Source organism: Castor canadensis, chromosome 11, assembly GCF_047511655.1.
Source record: "Castor canadensis chromosome 11, mCasCan1.hap1v2, whole genome shotgun sequence".
NCBI classification, from domain to species: domain Eukaryota; kingdom Metazoa; phylum Chordata; class Mammalia; order Rodentia; family Castoridae; genus Castor; species Castor canadensis.
The window spans coordinates 78,447,514-78,463,449 of NC_133396.1; the positions used below are offsets into that span (position 1 = coordinate 78,447,514).

Consider the following 15,936-nt stretch of genomic DNA (forward strand, 5'->3'; position numbering starts at 1 on the left):
CAACACTAAATAGACACTGTGGAAAACAGGTTTACATATACATTGCTGGAACATTGCATATTCTTTCTGAATAATAATTTGACCATATGTAACAAGGATCATAAAACTGGTTGTGTAAATGAATTATAACAATAGTCTTAATCCTTCATTTCCTCCCCCTCTTGGCTTGGGTCCACCCTTAGCAGTGGCTTTGACCAATGACCTTCCTCTCTTTGCATAACCCTGAGAACACGCCCTGCTGATTAGCCAGCCTGAGGGGTAGATAAGAGAAACACTGCAAGAAAGCTGAGCCCTTTTAGCTGGGTCTGTAGTTCCTCTGAGTGAAGGAGATGGAGCTGGGAGTCCAGGAAGGCTAAAGTTGCTCTGATTTGCATGGCAAAGTACCAGAGAGGAGAGATCTCTGGATATCAGAGAGAGAGAGAGTGGAGATCTGCCGAGAGTCCCTCTCACATCTTCAGGTAAGTAATAATCAGCACACATGTGAGCAAACTACCTTCTATGTGGGAGGATCTGAAGAAGAACCCCCAGAGCTCACACATAGCAAGAAACAGTTCCTGTCCCCACCAGCTGGAGGGAAAAACCTCATTTGTAAGGCCTCAGATAGGGTGACCAGAAGGGCAGGGTTTGTGTAGTGGGGCAAAATCAACTTAGACAAAATACCACTGTGCTCCCACCTAACAAAATAAGGCAAAACTGAAAGGCGCAAACTCTCTCAATTTTTTCTGAGTCCCAGAACAAATCTCAAGATATTTATAGATATACAGAAATATCCAGTTCCCATCAAGGTAAACATCACCATTTCTGCACCAAATCAAAACTTACCAGGATGTTAGTGTGCTAGGGTTACTATAAGGAACTGTCACTATGTAAACCACAGAAATTTACGTTCTCACAGTTCTGGACACTTCGCTCAGGCAAAGGTGCTGGTGGGTTAGTTCTTTCTGAGGAACAGAGGGAAGTAAAAGAAGGCTTGCCCCAGGCCTCTTGCCTTGCCTTCCACGTGACTGACTTCTCCCTGTGCTGCCTCACATGGAGTACTCTGTGTGTGCATCTGTCTCTAAATTTCCATTTATTTATTTATTCTTGAAACTGGGTCTCATTATGTAGCCCAAGTTGGTCTTCAGCTCATGATGTTCCTGCTTCAGCCTCCCAAGTGGTGGGATCAAAATTTCCCCTTTTTATAAAGGATAGTGCTCACATTGGGTTGGACCCCTCTAATAATCTCACTGTAGCTTAATTAACTGTATAAAAGCCCTGTCTTCAAGTAAGGTCACATTCTAAAGCACTGAAGGTTAGGACTTCAGCTTATGCTTTTCAGTGAAAGGGGACACAATTTGACCTAGAACACCAGGGATGAAAACAAACAGGACAATATGACCCAATATGGCAACTCAAAGTGATATGGATGAGAGAATTAGTAGACAAAGACATTAGAATAGCTATTAAAACCACATTTCACATGCTCAAGAAGTTAAATGGGTATGATGAATGATGAGACGTACTTGGATGTATAAAAAGATGCAAATAAAACTTTTAGAGATATAAAAATACAATGTGTAAAATGAAAAATATACTAGAAGAGACTAATAGCAGATTTGATACTCTAGAAGTCAAAATATGTGAACTTGAAAACACAGAATTAGAAATTATCCAAAATGAAAGTCACAGAAAAAAATACTGGGAAAATAAATAGAGTCTGGTGAACTGTGTGACAACATCAAGCAGCCAAAAATCTGGGCAAATAGAGTCCCAAAGGAACGGTGAGACCCAAAAATTATGTGAAGAAATAAAGGTTGAAAATTTCCAAATTTTATGGAAACTAAAGAGCCAAAAAGCTCAGGAAATTCCAAATACATGAAACATATAAAACTATACCAAGTCACATCAGTCTTAAATTATTTAAAACCATGGCAAAGCAATAATCTTTAAATGAAACACACTCAGTACAGAAAACAAAGACAAGGATGATGGCAGACTTCTTGTCATAAACAAGGAAACCAAGAGACAATGGTGCAACATCTTTAAAGTACTTTAAGAAAAAAATCTATCAACCTACAATAAAGAGTAAATAGAGAGTTTGAAAATAAAAGATTTCTTCAAACAACCAAAGCTGAAATAATTTATCTACAGTAAAGCTTCCCTACAAGACATGTTAAGGGGAATTCTGCAGGCAGAAGAAAAATGATGCCAACCTGGTATGGTGGTATATGCCTGTAATCCTAGCTACTCAGGAGGTGCAGGAAGGAAGATCATGAATTTGAGACCAGCCTGTGCAAAGGTAGAGAGCCCTGTGTCAAAAACAAATGGGTCTGGACCATTCCTCAAGTGGTAGAGCACTTGCCTAGCATGTGGAAGGTCTTAGGAAGAAAAAGAAGAAAGAGGAGGGAGAGGAGAAGGACCAAAATGGTAATTATGTGGCTTATGGGAGAACTCTCACCATCATTTCCTTCCTCCCCTCACTTAGTCCCTATTCCACTTAGAAATGCAACTGAAATTAAGTTTAATTCCTCATGTACAATTTCTACGTGCATGATAGATGGTAAATTATATTCACTCAACAGTCATTAAGCACATATTCATTGAGGCTGTGCTCTATACTAGATGTTGAGAATAAAGTGACCAAAACCAATAGCCTCCTCATCAAGCCACTGAGTTCTTGTTCTAACAGTACATCCTCACATTCACAGCTGTGAACTCAGCATCAGTCACACTGCAGCCAGCTGGTATTGTTTGATTTATATGTTCTAACATTTTCCTCCAGACTGCAGACTACAATGTGGTTATTTCATTCAATTGTCTCTGTGACTCAGTAATTCAATATAATAATGCAATTAATAAAAGGTTTCAATTAGTTATGTAGACCTACGCCATAATGCACTCCAACCAAAACAAATTTACTATGTTTTTAAATTATTCTTCTCCCTCCTACCCTATTCCCCTTCTTAAAATAACTCCAACAGGTTTCAATGCTCCATATTCATACATGTATAGAAAGTACATCTACCATCTTCTCCCTCCTTTACCCTCTTCATTTCCCCTCCCCCTCCCACTATTACCCTCCACTTAATATGACCTGTTTTACATTCCTGTCCTTCATTGTTTAAGTGTCTGTTCATTGCTCAGTGGGGTTTTGCCTTGGTATTTTACCTGTAGCTATAATGTGTTTAAAGCAGTCTAAACAGCTTTGTTGCTCTTCCTCACCCTTTTCCCCATCCTGTGTTGTTCAACAGGTTTCAGTGTGTTTTGCTGTGTCTTGTTCCTACACAGATGTTATGCATTTCATTATTGTTCACTCTATCATCCTTTTCTTCTTTTCCTCCTCTCTTAGTCTCCTCTAACAGTCCTACTTTTGGAAACATGTTCTCTATATATGATAATGGTTGTATTTGTGTTGGTTCTGTCTTCTGCAATCAGAGAAAACACGCAACCTTTGTCTTTTGAACCTGGCTAACTTCACTTAAGATGATGTTCTCCAGTTCCATCCATTTACCTGCAAACAACAAAATTTCATTCTTCTTTATGACTGAATAAAATTCCATTGTACACAAATATCACATTTTCTTAATCCATTCATTAGTTTTAGGGCATCTTGACTGTTTCCATATCTTGGCTATTGTGAATAGTGCTGCAATAAACATGGGTGTGCAATTGTCTCTACTGTATCCTGACTGACATTCCTTCAGGTATATCCCTAGGAGTAGAATTTTTGGAGCATATGGCAGTTCTACTTTTGTTGTTTGAGGAAACTCCATACTGTTTTCCAGAGTGGTTGTACTAGCTTACATTCCCACCAGCAGTGTATGAGGGTTCCTTTACCCCCGCATCCTCACCAACATTTGTTGTTTGTGTTATTGGTGGTAGCCATTCCAACAGGAGTGAGGTGGAATCTTAACGTGGTTTTGACTTGCATTTCCTTTATGGCCAGGAATGTTGAGCATTTCTTCATGTGTTTTTTAAACATTTGGACTTCTTCCCTTGAAAAAAACTGTTCAGTTCATTTGCCCATCTCTTCATTGGGTCATTGATTTTGGGGAAGTTTAGTTTCTTGAGCTCCTTGTAAATTCTGTACATCCTTGTTAGATGTACAGCTGACAAAGATTTTCTTCCATTCTGTAGGCTATCTCTTCAGTCTAGTGACCTTTTCCTTTGCTGTACAGAAGCTTTTCAGTTTCATGTAGTCCCATTTGTCAACTTCTTAGTTCTTGAGCCATTGGGTTACTATTTAGTAAGTTATTGCCTATGCCTATAAATTCTAGTGTATTCCCTACTTTTTCCTGCACTAGTTTCAGAACTTATATTATCTTTGATCCACTTTGAGTTGATTTTGGTACAGGGTGAGAGACATGAATCTAGTTTCAGTCTTCTACATGTGGCCATCCAGTTTTCTCAGTAGTATTTGTTGAAAAGGCTGTCTTTTTTCCTTTGTATATTTCAAGTTGGAGCTGTGTAAATTTATGTCTGGGTCCTCTGATCTGTTCCATTGGTCTTAGCTGGTTTTGTGCCAGTACCATGCTGTTTTTATTGCGATGGCTCTGTGTTAGAAGTTGGGTATTGTGATACCACCAGCATTGCTCTTTTTGCTGCATGTTGCCTTCTGCTTCCAAATGAACTTTAGGGTTGATTTTTTTCAATCTCTGTGATGAATGTCATTGGAATTTTGATGGCAAGTGCATTGAACATATAGATTGGTTTTGGTGGTATGTTTTTGAGGGGTTTGTGGGGGGAGTTTTTTGTTTTTTGGGTTTTTTTGGTATTACTGGAATTATAACTCAAGGCTTTGTACTTGCTAAGGAGGTGCTCTACCACTTGAGCCATGCTAGTAGGATATTTTTTTTAGCTCAATGTTTTACCAGGTTGGAATTGGAGTAAGATGAAAGTGGAAGGGGTCAAAGAAGCCACTAGGACAAAAATGAGATCTATTTTTTAAACAATTCATGCCTTTGATAAAGGGGTATGAAGGTACTTACCAGAGATGTGTACAATAAAAGTATAAATGGAAAAACGAATCCATGAATATCTGATGAAAGCAAATATACTAGCCTTAAGTGCTAGTTTAGGTACTATAGTTCTTAATGAACAAGACCTTGTAGCCATAGTGAAAGGGGAAACACAATTTGCAAGAAATTATACTTTGTATTAGGGAGAAAAATTAATAATGCACAAATACTCACTGATTTCCATTTTCCTTCCATCCATGTCTTTAAATATTACTTGTATCAGCCAGGATTTTGATAGACACTGTCGTGGGAATACAGGGATTAAGAACATTCACTGGAATCACATTATTTTGGTATCTAACAACTGTTGGATATGAAAGCTGTCCTCTCCCAGGAAGAAGATTATCCCTTTGAAAACACACGTAAGTTATTATCCCATCATTTGACATGGACTAAATGCTTTATTTACCTTTGTCAATGAACAGATAAGCAAGTCTGTAAGACTATTGTAAATGATTGAGAGCCAAGATGATGCAATGCCAAAGTCATCTGCTGACTAGCAATGGACCACTCCTGTCAAACTTTAATTTTAGGAGAAAGGAAAAAATTATATTCAAATCTAATTCCTAGGAATAGCTGTAATCAACAGATGACTGAGGTGGCAAAACTCAAATAATTAAACTTCCTCCTAATTTAAAAATCTATTCAATGGCAACAGCCAAAAAAGACATTAGTGAGTTTTTACTTGTCCAAAAAAGGTATTGATGAGTTTTTACTTTCTAACCCTAGAAAATGGCCTATCTCCAAATGGACTGTCATTAGTTTTTCTAACAGATATAGCTAGACAAACAAACAAAAAGAAGAAAGGAAGAAATATCGTTACCATGGAAGAGAATGTTTCATAGCCTACTTGTTTCTTTTATGGTCTCAATACATAGAAAAGTGACTATGGAAATATCAGTCTATGTCTTTTAGTTTTATATGTTATTATCAAGTCTGCAGAATACAAAATCATGTTATAATGCTTTGTTATTTCCTTCTGTTTCATTAAGAAACCAAACTCAAACGCCACTCTGGGTGTGGCGGTGCACACCTAGAATCCCAGTACTTGGAAGACTGCAGCAGAAAGATTGCAAGTTCCAGATCAACCTAGGCTGTATGGCAAAACAATGTCTCAAAAAAAAAAAAAAAGGCAGAAAGAAACCTAAATTCATCATTAGAATTTCATTTAGCTTCTTTCTTGAATTCTCTTTCCAGTTCCTTTGGCAAAGAGAGACACTGGAGAAAGTCTTCATCAACTACCAATTCTTTAAACTAATATTTATGGACCTCACTGGGGATCAAACAGGATCTAGTCCAGGATGCTAGTCCAATAAACTAAAATTCCGCCTTTTGTACACTTTACACCGTAGTGGAAGAAAAAGTTAATAAAATGAATAAGTACAGTGTTAAGGCACATGGTGATAATTGATAGAAAAAAACAAGTCAGAAAAGGTGGAGGGGTACTGCTAGGGAGTGGTGGAATTTTGAAGTGAGCAAAAGTTCTCAAAGAGAACATGCCATTTATGCAAAGATTCAAAGGGATGTAGGAGAGGACCCTGAAAATAATTGTAGAAAGAACTGTAGAAAGAACATTCCTGACCCAGAGTGCAGCCAGGCCTGCTCCAAGGTCAGCACAGCTGGACCAGAGTCAGCCAGGAGTGAGAAGGATAAGTTGAGCTAGGAGATAAGGAGCAGATGGTAGACTGTGCACGGTCCTGAAGGTTATTGTAGGATGTTGGCTTTTACTCTGAGACAGATGGGATGCCATGGGAATTTAAACTGAGGAGAACCATGACATGACACATGCATTTTATCATATGGTTGGCAGGGCATGGTTGGTGCACATCTGTAATCCCAGCACTAGAGAGGCTGAGGCAGGAGGCTCATGAGTTCCAGGCCAGCCTGGGCTACATAGCAAGACCCTGTCTCAAGAAAAAAAAAAAGATCACTGGCTGTTGTGTTGAATGCAGACTACAGAGGATCAAGGGGAGAAACAAAAACCTCTGCAGGAAGATACTGCAGGGGTCCAGACAAGAGAGAATGTAGCTCAGGCCAGGGGCTTTCAGCAGCCACAGTGGAAATACCCTGCAGAGGTGGAGAGATGCCATGGGTTGGGGTTGTATTTCTTGAAAATATTTTTTCAGAACATATTCAATGTCTTTAATAAAAGTATAAGAAAATTTGAAAGCCAAAGGTCAACATTCACACACACATTGGTATTAAAAGGTTATTTCTATTCTATAGCAACTGCAGCCAGGGAAATAACTCTACATTTCAGGGCTGAATTTTGTTCTTTGAACTTTCTGCTTAGATGACAATTAAAGTAGTATTTTCATTTGTTTCTACCCTTTCTTTGGACACTCCTTATGTATAATCAAGTCATTTCCCTGACTCCATAAATGCTATAAAGAAAGCAAAATTAAATTAACTTTTTTTTTTTTCGATGGGACTGGGGTTTGGACTCAGGGCTTCATACCTGGAAAGCTGGTGTTCTACCACTTGAGCCACACCTGCAGTCCATTTTGCTCTGGTTAGTTTTGGTGATGGGGTCTTGTGAACTATTTACTCAGACTGGCCTTGAACCACTGTCCTCCCAATCTCAATAACCAGGATTATAGGTGTGAGCCACTGGCACCCAGCAAATTAACATCATTTTTGATGATTGAAGATTTGCACTATTTCAGAATCCTAATTCTACCAATAGTTCACATTGAACTGATATTTAGAGAGAGAGATGAAGGATAAAAGACCTCAGCCTGAATTTATAGTGAACGATGGGACATACTGTGGATACTTGGTTGTTTTAAACACCTTATGTGTTTGGGCTTGGTTGTTACTACAAATTTTCTTCCTAAGAGTATATTGGTTAATGGACTGGTGGCTAATCAAGATGTCATTTTTTCCTATAACCCTAGTCTTTGCACATGATTTGATGGCTTTATAGCTGATTAAGACACACACCAAGTAATTGTTGTAATTCATCATCTTGTTTCTGAAATAAGCATATTACTAAACTCAACCATTTAACCTGAAAATATAGAGCAAAGCACTCCTTCCCTACCAAACCTGTACTTTTAAAGCTTTCTCTGCTCTTCTCTCTTCAGCAACATGTTTCGTGGCTGACAGGATGTTAACCAGATTTTCAAACCAAGGGTTATTTACATCCTCTCACTGGTGAAATTAATTTGAGTGGCCTGCCTTTTTCACTGGCTCCTTAATAAATCTTTCTGACAGCTAAAATACAGATCTCATCAGGTCAGGCTGCATTGTGGCAAAAATTACTGCTGCTGAGTGTTCTGCCCAGAGTTCAAATAATAAAATTAAACATTTAAAAACTGAAAAAATGAGACAGGAACTTTTATAAAAAAAAAAAAAACAACTCTTTGAGTTTCTTTTAAGACTCAAATAAATTTGAGATAAAGTATGCAAAACTTGATGGTATATAAATAAGAACAACATTCCAAAGGCATTTTGCAAGCATACCATATTAATTTGCTAGGATTTCCATGATGAAATATTACAGGCTGCTGGGTGCTTGGTGGCTCACATCTATAACCTAGCTAATCAGGAGGCAACGACTAGGAGGATCAAAATTTGAGACCAGCCTGGGCAAATAGTTTGTGAGACCCTATCTCAAAAATACCCATCATAAAAAAGGGCTGGTGGAGTGGCTCAAGTACTAAAGTGCCTACCTAGCAAGAGTAAAGCCCTGAGTTCAAACCCCAGTACCACACACACACACACACACACACACACACACACACCAGCAGACTGGGTGCCTTAAACAACAGAAATTCATTTTCCTTGCACTTGTAGAGGCTGAAAGTCCAAGATCAAGGCATCAGCAGGGTTGGTTTCTCCTGAGGCCTCTCTCCTTGACTCATACATGGCTGTTTTCAGATTCTCATAGCATTTTCCTGCTATGTATGTCTGCGTTCAAATGTCTTCCTTGGTTTAAAGACAGCTGTGTCCTCCTGTGGATGTGTGTCTGGGTCTAAATTTCCCCTTTTACAAACACCAGTCATACAAGATTAGGCCCACACACTACTGACCTTATATTAACCTGGTACCTGTTTAAATCCCCATCTCTAAATAGAGACGCTGAGGCACTGGGAGTTAGGACTTCACATCTGAATGGGCCAGGGGCACAATTCAGCCTACAATACAAGCAAGTTAGAAAGTTCAAAACCAAATCAAGACTGTTATCAAAATAGTACTCATCACTTATTTGACTCTCATGACATAAAACTCATTTAGCATTACTGGCCCCAAGTGGGCTGGCAGAAACTACTGCTTGCCTCCTTCTACTAAGAAGCCCCCCACGCTGGCGGGGGGGCTTTTAATCCAGTGCAGTCTTAATTCTTGACCAGCCAAGCTGGAATTTCTGTCTGTGCTAGGAACCATACAAAAGGGCTGGCAGATTGGGTTACATGGTAGAGCACCTGCTTAGCAAGCCTAGCCAGTGTGAGGCCCTGAGTTCAAAGCCCAGTGCTGGCAAAAAAAAAAAAAAAAAAAGAAAAGAACCACACAAAACACTGGTCAAAACCAGGGAAGATCCAGGCTTGGTGGAGCTGCCAATACACAGTTTGGATGAAGTGAATCTTCTTTCAAGGAAAAGGTGAAAAATTTTAAATTAAAATTTCTAGAGTCTCTCCCAGAGCCTGGGAGGGGGTTCCATGCAAGTGAGAACTCAAGCTACATTAGCTTGAATTTGGTGTATCCACACACACCCCCCCACCACAGGAGAAATCTGCTTCAAAATCCGCTCTCCTTGCTGGGCACTGGGGCTCATGCCTTCAATCCTAGCTACTTAAGAGACTAAGATCAGGAGGATCGAGATAGGAGGCCAGCCCCGGGAAGTAGCTCACAAGACCCCATCTTCAAAATAACCAGAGCAAAATGGACTGGAAGTGTGGCTCAAGCAGTAGAGCACTGCTTTGCAAATGGTAAGCCCTGAGTTCAAACTCCAGCGCCATAAAAAAAAAAAACACAAATTCTTCTGTAGGGGTACCTCCCTCACTTCCTCCTTCCTGACGCACCCCTCCTTCACTCTTGTATATGCCTATCTTACTCTCAGTGGGCTGTGCTTCTATTGCTTTCTTTATCCCCTATATCAACTCTGACGCATGGGAATCACAGGCTGGGCAAGCTAGTCGATAAAAGACTCAGGCTGGACCTAAGAAAAAAACACCCAGGCCCTGAGAATACTGTCATCTTGTTTAGAAAGAGGTCTGTATTTGTTATTTCTGGTCCCATTTTCAGTACTAAGGGACCAGACAACAGGATTTAGCTGATGGAGACAAGGCATTACTCCCCCATACCACTGAGAAGAGATTGTGGAAATTTCTAGAGAGGGAGTGTACAATTTACATAAAGAGCCCAACATCTTCTGGGGAAAGGATTCTGTATTTCCCCAGACACTCAAAGTTCTGAAAGCTGATGTGATATGTTAGACTTTGTGCAGGGCTGGAGGTCAAAAACAGCATTGACACTGACCCAGGCAGCTAGTCCCTACCCTGAGATGGTCAAAGGGATGTTGGTTCACAAGGCAGATAACAACTCAACTCCATAGAAACTGCACTTGTACCTTCCCTGGAATGGCTGCAAACAAGTGAGTGGGCCAGGAGATCACTGTTAGTACAGGGCTGCCACTGTGGGATCACGAGCCCTTGTTAGAAAGGAATGCTCATAACTGAACATCGAACTGGTAAGAGAGAAAGGTCTTTTACACACTTAACTTCCCCTGTCCCCTACCCTCCGTCCACACACACCTTGCTCCATCTCTATAGCACTTGCTGGAACATACAGGACTCCACCCCATGGCTCCACTGCTTCCCACAAAGGGCAGTGGTGACGGTCTTGATGGCAGTGGCATTCTGGGATTCTGCTGTACTACAATCCTTCACAAATTCTATCTGAAGGAAGCTTTTCAGTAAAGTAGGAAAGATACAGACTTGAGGGTGAGGGAGGCCTTGGATCTTGGGTACATGTGTACCAGAAGTATGATCTAAAGTGTGTTGGGTTATCTCTGTGAGCCTCAGCTCCTGTATCCGTGTGCCCAAATTACACTGAACAACAAGGGGATGGATTTGTGTAAAATACCTCGTAAGGTCCCCAGCATAGTGGGACATACTGCTTCCATCCATTTGTACTCCCAAGGACTTCCCTGGAAGTCCAACAGGAAGTCTTCACTTGGGGTATAACATTAAACGATGGTTGAAACATGTCCTCTTCCTTCTTCATGCTTGCTAGGCGGGTGCATTATACTCAAGCCATGCCCCCAGCCCTTTTTACTTTACTTTATTTTTTGAATAAGGTCTCACACCTATGCTGGGGTCTACTTGGACAGCAATTCTCCTGTATATGCTTCCTGAGTAACTGGGATGACAGGTGCATGCCACAGCATCCACCTTTATTGATTGAGATGGGGTCTTGTGAACTTTTTGCCCAAACCTCAATCCTCCTGATTTCCACTTCCTGAGTAACTAGGATTACAGGCATGAAGCGCTACACCCTGTACAATCATCTTCTTATCACCATTATCTGTATTTCACTGTTGAGTCTCCATGGTCACACCAATGTAAGGAAGTAATGGGGATAAAAAGGCCAGGTTCATCACAGATTGGCTCTACGTTTAACACTGAACAAGTATGAGGAAGCAAAATAAGAAAACTAGGCATCAGTCAGCTTAGGTTAGATGACTAAAAAAAACTCTTAGACACACTTTCATGAATAGAAAACAAAAAGCATATGGAATCAAAGGACCAGAACCAGAAATAACTTGCTTTGGAGCCAGCAGGAAAGAAAGTAAGCAAGCTGGCTTTAAGAAACTTTCCCGGCACCCCACCTCAAATAGATCACGTACTTGCCATGACTTCCTCCACCCTTAAGTACAAGGGCGGGGTGGCCTCACCCTCCACTTATCTGTACTCACAGACCATTTTATCCTTCAGGTTTTACCTCCCTAAGTTTATTATCCATTACACCTGGAAAAAATCATAATTTGTTAGTAGAACTGGAATGAATAAAAAAGTAGAAAAGGAAAGGAGAGGACAGGAAGGAAGGAGGAAGAGCAGAGAGGAAGGCCTGCTTCAAAAGGAAAGCTAAACTCGGTAGGAAGTATCTCCTGCATCCGTTTGGCCCCCTGCAAATTTCTCTTGGTTCTTCTATTGCACTGGGTCCGTCCATCTTCCTGCAGCAGGTACTGGTGGAGGATTTGCCACAAGCAATCATCTGCTGTGCTTGACCTGAAATTGTTGACAATAAAGCAATGAGCCCATTTAGAGCCCATGTTGGTCCTTACTGAGCAATTACACATAGGAGACAAATGCGATGCTTTCCAGGACAGCTGTCACAGACAGGGACAACAAAGCAGGAGCCATTGCACATTTTTTAAAATAAAGAGCCTTGTCTTTTCATCCACCTGCAGATGTTTTCCTATAATGACAGTACCTAGAACAAGGAATAAGTGACATTGGCAGAAGTTAAGAATGTGCAGTGCTCAGGTCCCTTCAGACTCTACACCACTCTGATGGAAGAGGGGATCATTGCACCTGCCCAAACATAAAACCTTCTAGAAGCAACTGCTCCCAATTCTTAGCTTTTTTTCTTTGTTTTTTGTTTTGGCAGATGCTCGGGGCCTCGAACTTGCTAGGCAGGCACTCTGCTAACTTCTTAGCATTTTAGTTATACCATTCTTGAAGGTTTTTTTGTTGTTTTGGTATTTGTTTGTGTGTTTGTTTCTCAGTGCTAAGAATCCAACCTAGGGCCTTATACATGCTAGGCAAGCAAACACCGAACTACATCCCCAGCCCCTGTTTTTACTTTTGTTTTTGGTGTTTTTGAGATAGGGTCTCACTGTGTAGCCCAGGTTGACCTCAAACTCGAAATTGCTCTGCTGGGATTATAGGGGATTATAGGCATGGGCTATCATGCCTCACTTCATGAAGTTATTAGGATGTCCTGTGTTGTATTACAAGCCCTTTGGGTCGTTGACTTCTTATTTCTATCACTCACAGATTTTTAAAGGCAATAACTTGGCCTACATTCAACTTTGAACATTACATGTGACCAAACCTAATGCTTTTCACTGAGTCTACAATGAAGAAATACCTAGTGCATAAATTAATAAAACTCTTGTTTTGTGCTATGACATTTATTCTCTTAGCTATCTCTTCACTTGGTCTATGGCCACAAAATCCAGTAGCTATCTCCAGAGTTTGTTGAGCAAACACAAGATAGCAAAACACGGAACAGAAACAATGAGCAGAAGGTCAAGAGATACACAGTCTAATCCTGGTGCTTCTTCTGAGTGTAAAAGTGAACTTTGGTAAGTCACATAACTTTGCAATACTGCAATTTCCTCCTCAATAAAATTGGGTAGGGCAGGGGGAAGAAATCTGCCCTGAAAAGAAACAAAAGAAAGGAAGGGAGGAGACATTTATGGGATTGCCTGATACATGCCAGACACTGGGATAGGGCACACACATGAATCACTTTATAGGAGTCTCATAACTTTCCTCAGTTCCACAGCTTTACGATGAGAAAACTGAGACTCAAGTAAAATAACCGGCAGAAAATCATTCAGCTTATAATTGCCAATTTCAAGACACACACCTAGACAATCCATGTGAAACAGTTCAGTCAATCCATTCAACTCTCGTGAGAGCCAAGGATACAGGATGAGCTACACAGAAAACTTACTGCCTAGGAAAGGATGAAAATATAAACAAATAATCATGTGCCTAGATTTCCTTCCACCTCACCCTATTGCTTTTAACAAGACTATAAAAGATAAAGTATGTAAAATCAGATCACAGGCACACACACAAAAAAAAGGTGGGTTTTAAGTACTTGAGACTAATGCTAGAATAACTGCACTAGGAAATACGCTTTCAATAAATTACTCTTGGTTTCTGTCCTACCAGAGCTGAGAATGTTATTGAAAACATCAGTGCTTGAGGTAGGGAATGCCACTCATCTAGAACATTCACTCACATGAAACAATGTATTCTATTAGAATAAAGGGAAAAGTTGATATTACAGATTTTGCTTTGGAGACTTCTTAACAACAGTAACAATGAAGACAAAAGAGTGTCTCCACAGGACAAGGCATGCAGTGCTCTTGCACATCAGGAGCTGAGGTTTTCTGAATGTATGTCAACAAATCACAATAATCCCTTACTGCAATAGGTTTCTGTAGGAAATAGTTTCCCACTCATATTCCAGCATTGGTCCTGTATTCCTCTACAATTAAAGGCATTTCTTGGCTAAGTCATATTTTTAAAATTTATTAATGGTTCTTCTTACTTGAAACAGTGATATTAACTTTTATTCATGAAATCTTCCCTCCTCATCTACCCAAGGATTTGGAATTCACATAAAATGTAGACATCAAAATATATAAAGAAAATTTCCAGAGAAAGTCAAACCAATATTACAGCATCACTAACTAAAAATTGCAAAGAAAATGTGTGGTGAAAGGGTGTTCCTTCAACACTTCACTGTTGTATTATTGTGAGTCTTTTACATGCTGGATATTCTTGAATTTCTCATCGTATGGTTAAGGAAGTGTTTTAAACAGCTATACATAACCCATAGGCTCAAGTTTAGTGACTCATTTTTATCATCTACTCACCACGTTAGCTCTACTAGGCAGATTCAGAATGCTTTTCCCCGTGGCATATGACTCAGGCTGAGTCCCTCTCCTCCAATACAAAATTAGAACTGATTACTTCTTTGTCCAGTAAGCATTTGGAGAGAATAACCTTAGAAAACCAATGTGTGGAAATACACAGACCAGCGCTTCCTTAAAAATTGATTGAAACGTGTACTGATGACTTGTGGGGGTTCAATTTATGACTTTCAGGAATTTGATTTTGCCCAGGCTACCAATATGTGGTACCATAATTTCATAGAAGGCTGGCAGCTCAGCAGGGATCTGTAGCTCCTGGGCAGCACACCATCACAAGGGGCAAGAGTGGATTCACAGCAGTGAGCTGAGCCTCAGCAGTGTGCTATGTTACTAAGTTATGATGTTTCGTAGGTTAGGTGCATTAAATGCATTTTTGTTGTTTTTTGAAACAGGGTCGCACTGGCCTCGAACTCACTATGCACCCTAGGCTGGCCTTGAACTCACAATTCTACCTGTCTCTTTGATACTGGGATTACAGGTGTGGGCCACCATGTTGAACCCTAAGTGCATTTTTGACTTACAATCTCTTCAACTTATGATGAATTTATTGGGAAGTCATCATAACTCAAGGAACATCTATACACCTCTCCCTCTGAGCAAACAGAATTCTACTTGCTAGCCCAGTATGTTCATGTTTTCATGGACTAAGACAATAAAGACCAAGTGTTAGAGGACACCAAGACGCTTAATGCTTGTACCTTTTCCCAACAGAGCCATTCTGTGTGGGCCTCAGATGCTGCCAGGTACAGTTAGATGCTGTCCTTCCTCCTGCTTCCCTGTCAACGAGAAGTCTCATGGGAGCAAGAAACCTGAGATCCAGATTCTCTCTGGTGAGAGTCACAGGACTCACCCAAAGTGATGCCCAGATAGGAGAATAAAGACAGAACGAAGGGGTAAACTGCAAATTTGCCCCGTGGGTGACAGGGCAAACAAGTGTCTCAGCCAGTGGGCAGAGTTGACATGGACAGTGTGCAGCCTATGCCACAACTTGTCTAAAGTCACCCTATGTGTCTTTATGTATGAGTGTCTTGGGAAAGAGCCCGTGTGTGTAAAGTGATGTGCTCTACCAATGTGCTTACTGTTGGAATCCCATTGTTTGGGTGATCTTCTGACTGCACACAACATGCCGGGGCATAATGATCCCTTTCTCACCATAAACACAAAAGCAAGGTCTACACCAAAGCTGAGGGAACCTGGGAGCAAATGAAGCCCCACAAATGCAGGTGAGAGAGTTCCCTGAGAAACGGTCACTAACTTTCTGTC

The 15,936-nt window shown here is 40.5% G+C and overlaps 1 long non-coding RNA gene across 1 annotated transcript; it reads left to right on the forward strand.

Moving 5' to 3' along the window:
• Nucleotides 1-227: 227 nt before the first annotated feature.
• On the forward strand, nucleotides 228-15,341 carry LOC141413848 (uncharacterized). The gene is made up of 4 exons (XR_012438791.1): nucleotides 228-458; nucleotides 5,221-5,359; nucleotides 13,147-13,308; nucleotides 15,066-15,341. It is a non-coding gene; the product is annotated as an uncharacterized lncRNA (long non-coding RNA).
• The last annotated feature ends 595 nt before the right edge of the window (nucleotides 15,342-15,936 follow it).